Source organism: Anas acuta, chromosome 5, assembly GCF_963932015.1.
Source record: "Anas acuta chromosome 5, bAnaAcu1.1, whole genome shotgun sequence".
In the NCBI taxonomy this organism is placed as follows: domain Eukaryota; kingdom Metazoa; phylum Chordata; class Aves; order Anseriformes; family Anatidae; genus Anas; species Anas acuta.
Genome location: NC_088983.1, coordinates 50,125,011 through 50,138,572, shown reverse-complemented (window position 1 = coordinate 50,138,572; position 13,562 = coordinate 50,125,011). Strand labels below are relative to the sequence as shown.

Genomic DNA, 13,562 nt, shown 5'->3' with positions numbered 1-13,562 from the left:
CCAGGCGCGTGTCTGAGGGTCTCTAACCAATTGTATGATAAGTTTGGGCACGTGGACAGCGCGTGGGGCTACGTGGGGGAAAAGTATATGTAGTAGTGAAAAAGGGCAATAAGTGTCTCCTGTTCAAGAGCCATCGTGAGTCTGTGTCTTGCATCCCTTCATGAGAGTACTAAGCACAATGCAGAGGGTGCAGATGGATGTAGTTCATGTTGCAGGCTGCTGCTATTTCAAGAAAATAGCTAGGGGTTTATAAGAAGCAGGATAATTCTTCTTAGTGGTAAAGAAACATGAAGAAAACAAGAGAAACAGATCTGTACCTAGACAAAGGCTTAATATCTCAAATGTCATACGGTCAAAAAGAGGAAAAATCCTTTTGCACTCTTGAAAATGTTTTTCATCTTGAATTGAAAGAAAAAATGTACATACAGCTGCTACTTCCAGTGTACCTCAGTTTTGGACAGGAGCTCCATATAACGTTTGGTTTTCTGACCTTGTTTTTTTGTTGTTGGCATTATTGGCAGGGTTTTTATTTGTTTATTTATTTTATTTTTAAGTGTGTCTGGAAATGTAAAAATAGTTTTAAAATAGCTGTAAATTTTCTCTACCTCAGCACTGGCCAGGCCTGAACAAATGGCTTCAGCCATTAGATGGCTGAATCACATCACTGCATGTGATTTATTTTCATGAGATTTGCTGCCTTTTCCCTCCTTACAAACAATTTTGAAATAAAAGAATTGATTTGCTTGTGCATTTATGACAAGGTGAAACGTTGAAAATAATAATGCGTATGGCATGCAAATTATGAATTATCATGTATAGTGAATATGCATAAACCATTCTTTAACCTAATTTGTAGGAAACTGAATTTTTTAAGTAATCTGTAAATAGGAAAAGGAGGCAAATTTGTCAAATACCACTTAATTGGTGTATTTTTAAACAATGAACAATCTAGTTAGTTAGAAAAATCAGCAACCAGAGTTTATATAGAGTCATTTTACATTACCTCTTGGAGTATACATAATTCACATCCTAAACACATATTCAGCTGCATTGTACATTTTTAGTGCTGTTCTGGTCTATTGCATACTGTAATTAATGTGCATTTTCTTTTTTTGATTGAATTCGACTGCCTTCAAAAGCTATTAGAATATCAAGTCCCCTACTACACTCTCCAAACAAAAGAATATTAAAAAGCACATTAAACGATTCTTGCTGTACACCACCTCACTGTAACTCAATCTTGACCCTCAGTGTTATTTAGTTTCTAAATTAGAATAGGAGGGTTGTTATTTTGTACTCATATCTTTTCAAGAGGTAGCCATTATCCTGAAATTCTCAAGTCTGATGACAAGAAACATGACTTTTTTTTCATGTGAGTTATTTCTGATAAGACTAGTGGTCATAGAAAAGTCACCATATAGCTGTTAGAAGTGGCACAGGGAATTATGTAAGTGGCATAGAAGTGGAATTATATGAACTCTCTTAATCCAGGACTATTGTCATCATTTACACATTGGGACACAGTAAACTATTTAGCTGTTATTTATTCAAAATATACTTTTTTTTTTTTTTTTTCCTGGAGAAGTTATAAATCCTCTAGATATTTGAACCATAATCCTAACTGCATAAGTAAGTAACCCGGGGCTCATGAAATTTAAGTAAATGCTTAACAGTCTCACAGTGACTCCAAGCAAAATGAAAAAATTCTGTGTCATCTGACTACTTCTAAGTGCAGTGGACATTTTTCCATCATGAGATGGATTGTAATTGATGGCATTTTTCAATAACAGATAAAAGGACCTTTATTCTTCAAAGACTTACCTAGGTGGAAGTCATATTAAATATGTAATCCAGAAGCTCTTGAGGTCCAATAATTCTGTTTTAAATCTTATAACTCTTTTTAAAACATTCAGTATTCGCCAAATTCCAAATTAAATTCTAATATGTATTCTGCCTAGACACAGTCTCGCATTTCTACTGAAGCCAATTCTTGCTGAGAAAAAAAAAATGCTGATTTGTATTTTTGAATGCTTGCATATTTCGTTTTTTAATATATATATTCTGTTTTATTTCAGAGGGAAAAAACACATTCAGTAAATTCACATGAATCAGGGATACCTGAAACACAGACTGAAGTGTTTTTTTCTTTCTCTGATTTTTCTTATTCAGCTAAGTGAAGGTTTCTACCAGATGTAGCTGAACATAGTCATTAAGAGTTAGGGTTTTAAAAAAAAATCCAGTTTCACATCAATACTGGTCCTTTCTATTGTGAAATTACTTTTTCTACCTCATTTAGTGTTAGAAACTTGGCAATCATTACACACTTTTATTTTTAACTTCATTTTTGATAGATGCATGTGTGAAAAACTTCTTGAAAATTACAAAGATGGTTTTGCTGCTTACTCTGTAGTAAGCTGCTGCTTTTTGGTTTGCAGGAGGAAACTGAAATAATACAACAAACTACAAAACTTTCAGTAACTTACAAATGAATTCTCAAGAGCAGCTGACAGGTGTGTCTGTGCCAGTGATACATTTGCGCTGTAGTGCATTTGTGCCAGCAGCCTGGCAGTGACAGCCTTTGAGGAATCAAGATTCCAGCTCAGAAAGCCACAGCTTTGCTAGGGTTTGCAAGCATTTGTCCCAACCTGTGCAGGACATTATGTGCGCAGCTGAGCCCTTCTAGGGATCAGCCAAGCCCACCTAGTAGTAATGAGCTCATTAAGGGACACTATAAAGGAAGCTTGAGGAAATGGAAGGTTTTCCCTCCCTCCTTGTTTAGCAGCTGCTTTTTGTAAGACTGTATCCAGGAATTACTGCAGAAGCTGTACTGCACAAAAGGACGTAAGTTTTTTGCTTATAAAGCCTTGGTGAAAAGCATGGTGTGTGGTTTATCTGTTCTGAACTTCTATTGTGAACTGGTAGATGAGGGCTTTTGCTTATTTTCATCATGAGAATAGTAAGGCAGAAAAGAAACATAATTAGTGGATCAACTTCTAAATGTTGTTTAGGGTGAGATTTGGGACTATGGAGTCAGAAAACAAAAGCTTAAAGCTACAGAATAGAGGTTGGCTGCCATAAGAATGGCTTGGGTGCTGCTGTTTGGTTACTGCAGGCCCACATTTACACCTGGGAGGGCAAAGCACCCTGTGCTGGGCTGGTGGGGCTGCTCAAGTATTTCAGGCCAAGGTGTTCATGCAAGTTCTTAAAAATGATAAAGGAAAAATGTCTGCAATAACATAACAGATGGTGAAAGGGTCATTCCTTTGTTTGATAAAGTAAAGACCTATCTCCTGTCAGTCAGTTGCCTGTTGTTCTCTTGATTTTTTTTTTTTTTTCTGCAGCAGGTAACTATAACTTCCTCATGGTTGCATAGCAACTGGACCCTGACTGCATTAGTGTTTAGTGGTAATTACAGGTTTACTGAAATGGTTTCAACAGAAATAAGTCTTCTCTGCCCATCTCAGCCCCTTCCCTGGATGTAGGTTACTTACCAAGGTTTTGGCTTCCTCTTTGAGATGAATGGCTATCAGAGAATGAATAAAAATTAGCGGCTGTGCAACACCTCATTAATAAAGCAGGTCTGTTGTGCTCTGTCTATAAGTGATAAATGTGTAAAGCTTCCCAAATGATGAGGGTACAGACAGTCCTTTGCTCATCTCTGTATACACATATTAGTGGTACAGCCCAATTAAAATTTACATGGGTATCTCTGAAGACTACCATTCCAAGTATCAAGAGGCATTTATGTCTCTAACTTGCAAAGTGGAGAGCGTTAGTAACTGATATTGTTGAATTATCAGTTGTCCCTGGAAACAAAAGTCTTTCCAAGCTCTGTGCATAATGATGAATTTTAAAACAAAGTGCACCGCTAATATGTATTACTTTATCTTCCAGTTACATTCCGTAATTTAAAAATTTGCATTGTGGAGGCATAGTCTTTCTCCTAAGTGGATACAACTTCCACTGCATTTTGAATTGTAAGCAATCAGACTTTTAATAAAGTTGTCCTGATGTGGATGAGACAATCTCTGCCATGAACTTTCATTTCTGCAGCATCTCTCTACTCAAAAAAAATGCTTTGCAAGACTTATTTGAACTTTTTAACCTAAAGATTTAATTGGCCTGCATCTTTCTCTGTTCCATGCATTATCTTACCTAAGGTGTCAAACATCTTAATGAGCTAGGTGAAAAATACCAACAGTATCTTTACAGTTTCTATCTACATCCACCTTTAAGTTTTTTAACTTGTGGAAAATCAGTACTAAAACTTGTTAGGATCACTCCACAAAAAGAACAAAATGGTTTTACAATAGGAGCTGATGTATAACACAAGAAAAATAAGAAAAAAATATTTTAGTACCCCTTACCTGCCTGTTCATAAATAACTGATTCTTTCAGTTGATTATGAATCAGTCACTAAATACACAACAAATTCATACTCGGAGCATTTCACCAACCTCTTCTTGAAGGTAGAACAGTACTTTAAGGTTGTATCTTACATTCTTCTGCATTCAAAATGAGATAACAGTAGGAGGGTTTTTGTCTGATTCTAGCTAGCAAACTGTGTTAAATATCTTCCTTGACTGAACATGGATTTTCAGTCACATTTGCAATATAATTTGAACTAAAAGAGAATACTGGTGTAACATACTATTTACTGGACTGTTTTACTATACCATCTCTAATGTGACTGATACCAGGAAACAGATTTTTCTTCCCTTGCCCTTCTTTAATTAGTGATGAGCTTCATAAGAACTTAGAAACACAACAAGTAATGTTATAGTCAGTGTGTTCCTCTGTTTTCTTGTTATTAAATTTGAATAGAAAAAGGGAATAAAATGATTGGCAATGCACTTGGAACCCTTCTTATTTTCTAGTTGATTGATACTTCTACTACTTATGTTAGGGTTGGAAGGACAGAGACGAATGCTGCAATCCACTCAATAAAATTATGTAACTAATGCATAAGTAACAAATTGGCTGCAAATGTGCTTAAGTAAAAGCAGACCTTTTCTTTTTATTCATTGGTGTACATAAATTTGGAGGAAAATTCAAATCTCTGGCAGCAATAATACATCATTTTTATCTTTGTTTCCAGTGTCCTACAGCTCTACAGAAAGGAGCTCTGCCTGAGGTGATATAGAGCAATATAAAGAATGTGCTATAAACATAAATTGGAAATATAATTGCTCTCTAATCAAAAAGACATTTTTGACGTCTTTCTCTATAATTACATTACTCCTGAAAAAAATAGTGTAAACATCAAATCTGGGATTGAGCATGGTTTAAAAAAAATACCCCACAGGAAATACTTTTCATGTGTCTCTCACTCCATTTAAATAAAAGGTAGTATATCTCAGTGAGGAGCAGTGCTCAAGATAGACTCATGAGGGACACTACTGACTAAGTGGATTTTGTGGGCTCAGAACAGCAATCTTATCTGTATAAATGGGTCTTTTGATTTAAGATTGATGCATAATGGAAAACCACTGTGCTGGGTGCCTCTATAAAACCTAATTTTCGTTAAGGTTTCTGTCTCACTCTTCGGTGTTTTGTACTGATTTACTTATTTTGTTTAAAATGTACTCCCCAGTAAGCAATTCCATTCTGTCTGACAAGTGCTGCAAAATCAGAGCACAGGGACACCTTTTCTTCTGATCAGTGTCTTACTAGACAGTATGTGTTATCTGACAAATAACTGCATAACCATGGTTTAATCTCTTCTTTGTCAGTGTGTTTTATTTTTCCCATAATGCTGTGAGACTCAATTGCTCTCTCCTCTATGTCCATTACTTTAATCTACTACTGCTGTAACTATGCTTTGCTTTTGTCTTCTAGGATCAGTGTAGATCAAAGTTCAGTTTTTGTGAACAAGGAAATACTAAAGTGTTCTTAAAAACAGAAAAATCAGGGAAGAGCTCTGGTACATGAAGTTCATACTTCTATCACAGACATTACTAGCAAATTCCTAGATATGTAAAAATTAAAGCAAAACCACATTCCTCTAACTGTTTTGTGTTCTGAGAAGGAATGAGTTTTCTTGAAACTTGGAGCAGTCACTTCTTATTCTGAAGCACAAATAGGAACCTTAGCAATCATGCTTGAGAGTCAAAGATATACAGAATAATAAATGTACAATTCAGTTGTGCTACCTCACTTTTATCTGTTACTTGTATGTCAGTTGGAGCCTAGTTTTCAGTCCAAAGTGACAAGTTCTTTTTTATGTACACTGTTTGATTTTATTTTATTTTTTCCTTCAGTGTTTTTCTGCATAGTCTCTCAATGCTGATTTGCTGAGGTCCTGAACTCCTGCTGTTTTCTGTAGTTGACAAGGCTAATCCATACTATTCTTCTATAAATACTAGTGTTAAAGGAACAATCACTTTCCTCTTATCTTTACTACTGTGTAAACTCATCAAGGAGGCTGAGTGATAAGGAAGTGTTGATTCGTCCTTTACTTTGGATATCAAGGCAGAGGCCATTAAGTGATGCACAGTAGGTTTACCTTAGAAATACAATGAAGCTTGCTTGGGTTTTACTAGAGAGGGATGTAACCCATATCCCAACAAGCTGTTTATTAAATTAGGTGTTTGATGGGAGCTCACTGCTGTGCTAGGATAGTGACATTGGTTTTGACAGCAGTAAGAAAGCTTTTTCAAATACAAAACTTAAGCTATTGTTAAAGAACATTGCCTCTGATTGACTAAACTTTTGAGAGGAAAAGTAGTGTCTTACTGTGATAGAAACTGTTAAACATGGTGATAAATAATCCACATAAACTAATAGAAGATTATCTTTGAGGAATTTTAATATTATTTCAATGTGAACAATAATTATAAAACTAAAGTACTATTCAATAGGACAAATAGAAGGCTACTTTACACATGAGCTATTTTTTTTCTGCTGTATTCCTTTATCCATAAATACAATGGATTTCGCTTATTTCATATGAAATCTAGAGGAAATAACATGCATGAGAGAGGTACTAAAGTGGAAATCGGAAACTGTTTTGGCTACTGTGTTCTCCTCTCTTGATTCTTCATGCAATAACAAACCCTTTTTCAGTGAAAATAGGCATTATACAATAATACAAACTGACAAGAAAGCTGTAATAATTATGCAGGATTTGAAAGGCCTCACATACTCAGATGACAGGGATATAAAGGAAATGCCATTTAATGCTACATATCATGATTTTATATTCAAGATAAATGAATAATTAACAATGATGGAACAGCTAATGCATGCATCTTTGACCACAACAGAAAGAAAATTCCTAATGCAGATCTCAGAACCAAATTAGACTGAAGAATGCACAATGCACTACTGACTTGCACATCAAAATGTTCAACATGTTAGATTTTAATAGGAGTTATCCAAGATAGTGACTATAAAAGTTCTAGCTTCTCCTGATGAATGAACATCTGTTGAAGTCTGATGCACCATAGTTACAGAAAATGTTACCTACATTTTTTAATATTTGCAGTGTTTTTCTCATTGTAAAGTCACACAAATGTTTAGACAGAAGGGAACAGGAAGATCTAGCTAGATCTCCATGCTACTGATGCTGTTACGATGTGGTTATTTTTTTCCTGGAATTGTTCTTATAGTCTAATAATATACATTGTTCAAATATCCCAAATTCACCCACCCATGGTTAATGACTTTTCAGTAAAAATGCTTTTTCCTAATGTGTGTACTTAATGTTCATCAAGATTACTATTACAAAACTGTGGTAAAACAAAATCAAATTAGAGCTGCTATAACCACCTTTCTATGCATGGGAGAAACACCCTGCATGGTTTTTGTTGCTTTTCCACTTCTGTACATTTATACCTTGGTATGGTAGGAAAACCTTAGTATACCCATTGAGGCTGTAATAATGCTGAGTGGGTGAAATAAGTCCCTTGAGTAACTCAACATCTTACCTCTTTTTTTTTTTTTTTCCCCCCCTGAGGCAAACCACTCATGAGTTGAATTGACTGAAATCCACTGAAATCTGTAAGCCTTTTCTTCACGCCATCTATGATCATATAATTATTCTATATTTCTGCTTTGGAGTTGTCTTTTAATTGACAGCATTCTATATTTACCTTGTTATATTTCCTTTTCTTTATAGATTATTTTTTTGAGTCCATTTTGAATTCTTATCACTCTTCTTGGAAGTGTTGAAGCTGTTTCTCAGGTGGATGACATTCACCACTTTCTGTTCTGTTCTGCAAAACTGTTATTCAGAATATAAAAGAATTCAACTAGAAACAAAACTGTAATGGATCCCACTTGAAAAGCCTTCTTAGCTTCTCTAACAGTTACTAGCTAGATTTCCAGACAGCTGTGCATACCTTATTTCACCTAGTTATATTTCTTCCCTTCGCTTAGAAAAATGTCATATGAGACAATGCCAAATATCAGATTGATTTGACTGGATTTGTCCTTGAGAAATCTTTTTCCGTTATTTCTTAGCTTAATTTCAAAGGAAATTAGGCTTCTGCAATCACACTGTGTCTGTTCTTCCTGATTAATAACCTCTTTTCAACCAAATTTGACATTGACCAGAGGGATAGAAATCTCAAATATAATTAAATCTCTGTGCACTGCAGGGAAGTAGGCAGCTAGGTAAATGAAAAGTGCCTTTTATAAGATAAAGAGTGAAGATTCAACTCATCCAGAGACTAGAGAATCCATATAGGGAAGATGTTACAAATTCCCTGACCTTGGAGAAGTTTCACTGAGTGCTCAGCATCTTATGGACACCAGAGCATAATAGCAGAGTGCTATTCTATATAAGAGAAAAACCACACACTTCTGATCTTATTCATGTTTGAGTAAAATAGCTCAAGTTTTAGTACTTTCTTCAGGCATCAAGGTTAGCGATAGGTTTATAACTTTTCTGAAGTATATATGACTGTTTACTCTTTATTTCTCTTGAAAGTTACCTTGCATTAATTTAGTAATGGTTCAAATACCACTTCTGAAAGTTTGTTAATGACTCTAAACAGGAATTTTAGCAAGTTGTACCAACATAAATACAATTCATGTTCATATGTCTGAAATGTTATTTTACTCTATTAACCTTCCTTTTCCTGAAAATTAATTTTGCTATCTGATTACTTTATTTCTATTAAAGTTAAACTAAGATAGTTGGCTCTGTTCATATATTGTCTATTATGTACATAACCAAACATGGACAGAAAGAATACGCTTCTGCTTTCCTTCATTTTCAGGAATTGTATATTTTTGCTTTCTATTTCTCTTATGTTCTTTACCTACATTGCAGCCATTAGTCTTTTTACTTTTCCTTTGATAGACAACTACTTCCATTTACTACTGAATCAGAGAATTATTAAAGAATTCTTCTTGACTTTCAGACTAATAGTGAGGCTTTGATGCAGACATACCTCTGAATTGTGGTTCTACCATGTGTTAGTACATTATTCTTTTTAGAGTTGATACTATACTGATTGGCTAACACAGAGCTTGACAAAGAAGATTAAGAGGCAAGTCTTTATGCTGTACAGATTACAGTTTACTTAGATATATTCAAATATTTTCCAGATATCTTTTGTTTCTCTAAATGTTAGTTTCTGTGGGTGGAGTAGAATTCGATTTTAAGTTTATCAGGGTTTACAACAGCTATGTTAGGCATCAGTACAGATTTAAATAAGTTACCTTATATCTATCTTCAGAATATGCACATATAACAATGAAAAAAATAACCTTTATGCTTATACAAATAATGTTTTGTGTAACAACTCCTTTGATACTTGCTTTGTTATTACCTGCAATCTACAATAGAAAGCAAAATATACATAAGTAAAAGATATATTAATTTGTTTTATTTCTAATATTTTACCAAGGCCAAAAAATACAGAAAGAAGAATTTACATATTTTTGTGTATTTCTGCTCAGTTTCCTGATGGCTGAAGAAAGTTGTCTGCATAGCAAAAGGGCAGATGGAGCTGGAAAATTAGTTTGCAGAGCATGGCTAGTAGTGCAAGCTGCAGATCAGAATCACATGCTGTTAAACTGTCCCCAAGTCCCTTTCTTGCTTTATTTTACAGTCTGCTGAAAGATGCACAATTCAGGAAGGAGTTCTGGCAGTTTGAATTAATATAAGCAGAAAGAAATCCTTTAATTTTGCCTAGTTAAGTTAGCTGCTTGTGGTAAATATTTTCCTTTCATCCCACAAAAATGCATTTGGTTTTCCTCATGGAAAGTCTTTACTATATTGCCCTAACTAAAGCATAAGATAATGAAGGGGGGAAAGAAAAAGCAGCTTAACTCTTCCATAAAAGTTGACGACATTGACTATACATACAAAAGTGTTCTAATAAACTGGCTTCAAAAGGCAATCAGAAGATATTCCTGAGACTGAATAACCTGGTTTTATTTTCAATTCTGGGTTGCATTTCTTTGTGTACATACAAAATCATTAGGTTATTACTGAGGTTCTCAGTTTACATTGTTGCTTATTGAATAGATGGTCCTGTTACTTCAGGGACTTGGGCAATGTAATTCTGTACTTAGGTATTAGTCATTATGACATAGATAGCATGGCCAAAGTATGTCAGAAATGGCAGGGACGGTTTAATTTGTCAACTCCAGTTCTGTTTAATACAGATAACCATATCATGCAATCCATTTCAGAACTGATGTTTTTTCCTTAATTGTAGTTCAACTAAGGGGAAATTTCTGACAGGAAATTGCACGATGCCTGCAAAATCAGCAGTTTTCTACTTTTTCTTTCCCTTTTAAAATACTCATGTTCTCACATGTTGTCAGCAGTATATTTCCAATCAGCCCTTCCACTGATTATTTTATTGTCCTTAATAGCTAGCTAGGTAAGTGAACGTAGCAAAGTTCACTCATAGCAAAACTATTAATTTAGAGTACATAATAATATCTCCATTTCTGATTGTAGGCTAAGGAACCACACTATGCATTTGAATGTACAAATCATTTTAGGAAATACTTAATTATCAAGAAATTCTTTAACTGTAGTTATTTGAGGTTAAAATCAGAAGTCCATGCATCAGTAAGAAGAATCCAAGAAGATTGTTAAAGTTCTGAGCTTGATGGCCTTTCTACAACCTTAGTTATTTTTGACTTTTGGAAACTGTGATCTATCTGGTATACTCATACTATCCTGTAATACTTGCCAGTGTAGAATAATATTTATGTAACATTCTGAGAAACTACTGATGGAAGAATACTTGTAGTTATCAGGCTTTTCAGCCAAGTCAAGGAGTAATCTTGGTACCTTCTTGTGTTTTTTCCAGTCCTAGATGTCAATATGTTCAGCTGGAATTGCTGCTATGGAGGAGTTTCATATTAAGTGCTTGAGAAGAAACCTTGAAAAGTTGGAATTAAAAAAAAGTGGAACCAAATAGTTAGAAACTTTCTAAATGCAAAACTTCCATTACTAAATTGTGCACGCACAAATAAAAGGAAAAAGGTGTTAAGACTCCAGAAGATATGATTCAGTTTTATCCCTGATAAATAGAGCTGCGTTAAAAATACATAAGGAAGTGAATGAACTCTTTCCTTTTACTGATTAGAAATGTTATTTATCTTATTCATCCCAAATGAGTGTTAAATTTGTTTTTAGCACAGCTTTATAAAATGATCCTCTTTGTTTACTTACCAGTAGTAATCTAGGCCAGAGTTCAGGGATAATAACTCCAACTAGATGACCATGCTTCTGGTAGAATATCATGAATTTATTTGTACAAGTAACTTCACTTACAGCTGTACCTTTTAGATATTCATCAGTAAAACAACTTTTCCATATATACAGAAGAAAAAGAAAAGCAGCAAAAACAGTGAAATTTAGTTTTATTATACTTAAGCCAGTTCTCTAAAGAATATTAACTTTTTCCACTATTTGATCAGTTAAAACTACAGTAGCTAGTGTAATACACATTACTAAATATTAGAAGGCATTAGATTAGGAAGTCTTTTTCAACATAAATTTGCCATATTTGCATTCAGCTGGCATTGTTAATCTCTTTATTTACCTCTATGCATGTACATATATTTGTATACATACATATTTATCTGCTAGTGTATATATATTAGTTGTATTTATAGAAACTATATTAAGGGTAAACTATATGATCAGGCTGATGGAAATGTGGCTTGGCAGAATGCTGGTAGCATCCACTCTCCTTTCATAGTGGAATTGTTGCTCAGTCTCTGCCAAGTTTCAAGGTGTGATTGAATGGACAGAACGTGCTGTGGCTCAGCAGATATAATGTGCTGTTATTTGGGGAGTTCACTATTGAATTCGGTTTTTAAAATCAGCAGCTATTCATGAATTCAGTTGCAGTTCCCATGTCTTAAATTTTTACCTGGTAGGGAGGATTCAGGACCTAATTTATGGAACTAAAAGAGAAGAATTGGTCCTTGCCCTCTAATGAAAACCTACCCACAGAGTATCTCTGCAGCTGTACTTGCTAGAGCCAACAAAGCCCAACTATACAGTACATTATATACCTTTAGAAAGATGAATGAAGAGTAAAAAGCTACTTTATGGCCCAGTGGATTGTTTTTCTCTTGGACAAAGTGCTCTCACTTTCAGAGACATGAATATGTTCCCTTTGTACTTAGTGAATAATGAAAGTACAAAACAAATGCAGGTTTGAATACACAAGAAACATTTTTTGTGAAAAAAGTGTTTCCTTCTAGATGATCAGTTGCACTTTTCTAGATTATTCAAACTCCTAATTCATTTAACAAGATTTTCCATGCTCTTTGTCTGGAAAAGGGAATTACAGTGAAAAATACTGGAAGTTATAAAACTAGAATGAATAGTAGATATAGATATTATCTGTACCAGAGTATATTTGTATATTTGTGTAGGTGGATTTGTTTTTCTTTTATAGAGCCATTTGCAGGATATTCTTCAGTGTATTTTATCTTTATTTTATGATTCTCTAATGAAACTCCAGAAGAAAGTGCTAAAAACTACTGCTTACATCCTCTAAAACCTTCTATAGGGATACATATTTGTATGGCTTTACAGTCTTAGGGAACTATACTTTTGATGTCTAGAGATTTCAAAAACTGTATCTGTTTAGCCCTATAATAAGAGTTCATTCAGCTACAACGAGATGTAAAAGCAGTGCTGTCAGAGGAGGAGAGTATAGTTTTCACTCAGATCCTGTGGAGATGCATACCAGTGATTAGTCACTGAAGCTACAGTGAACTGGTAAAACTGATGCCTTTCTCAGGCTTCTTAATTAACTGGTCTGAGACTTAACATTTCTTTAAGATAAAAGTATATGGGGAACTATTGTTTTGGGTTACCTGTGAATTTGGATATGTCTAAATTGGCAATATTTGGATAATATTCAGAAACTTCTAAATGTTGACACAACTATTACTGGATTGGGATTCTACACATCTTTGACTCCCTTGAGAAAGAGAGCAGCCCCCTGTAGATATAATCATGCAAAGAGCTTATTTTTTTTTACTACTAGTGTGTGCAGATCAGAATGATATCTTTTCTTTCTATAAAATTAAACTATTTTGACAGTATTTTTTTTTTTTTTTCCGTAGTA

General features: G+C 34.4%; 1 protein-coding gene across 4 annotated transcripts in view; it reads left to right on the top strand.

Moving 5' to 3' along the window:
- Nucleotides 1-2,756: 2,756 nt before the first annotated feature.
- Nucleotides 2,757-13,562, top strand: part of RAG2 (recombination activating 2) — a 486,146-nt gene continuing 475,340 nt past the window's right edge. For all 4 annotated transcript variants that reach the window (XR_011097263.1, XR_011097266.1, XR_011097265.1 and 1 more), the window contains exon 1: nt 2,757-2,841. The gene's annotated coding sequence lies outside the window, so the exon portion shown is untranslated. The remainder of the gene's footprint in view (nt 2,842-13,562) is intronic.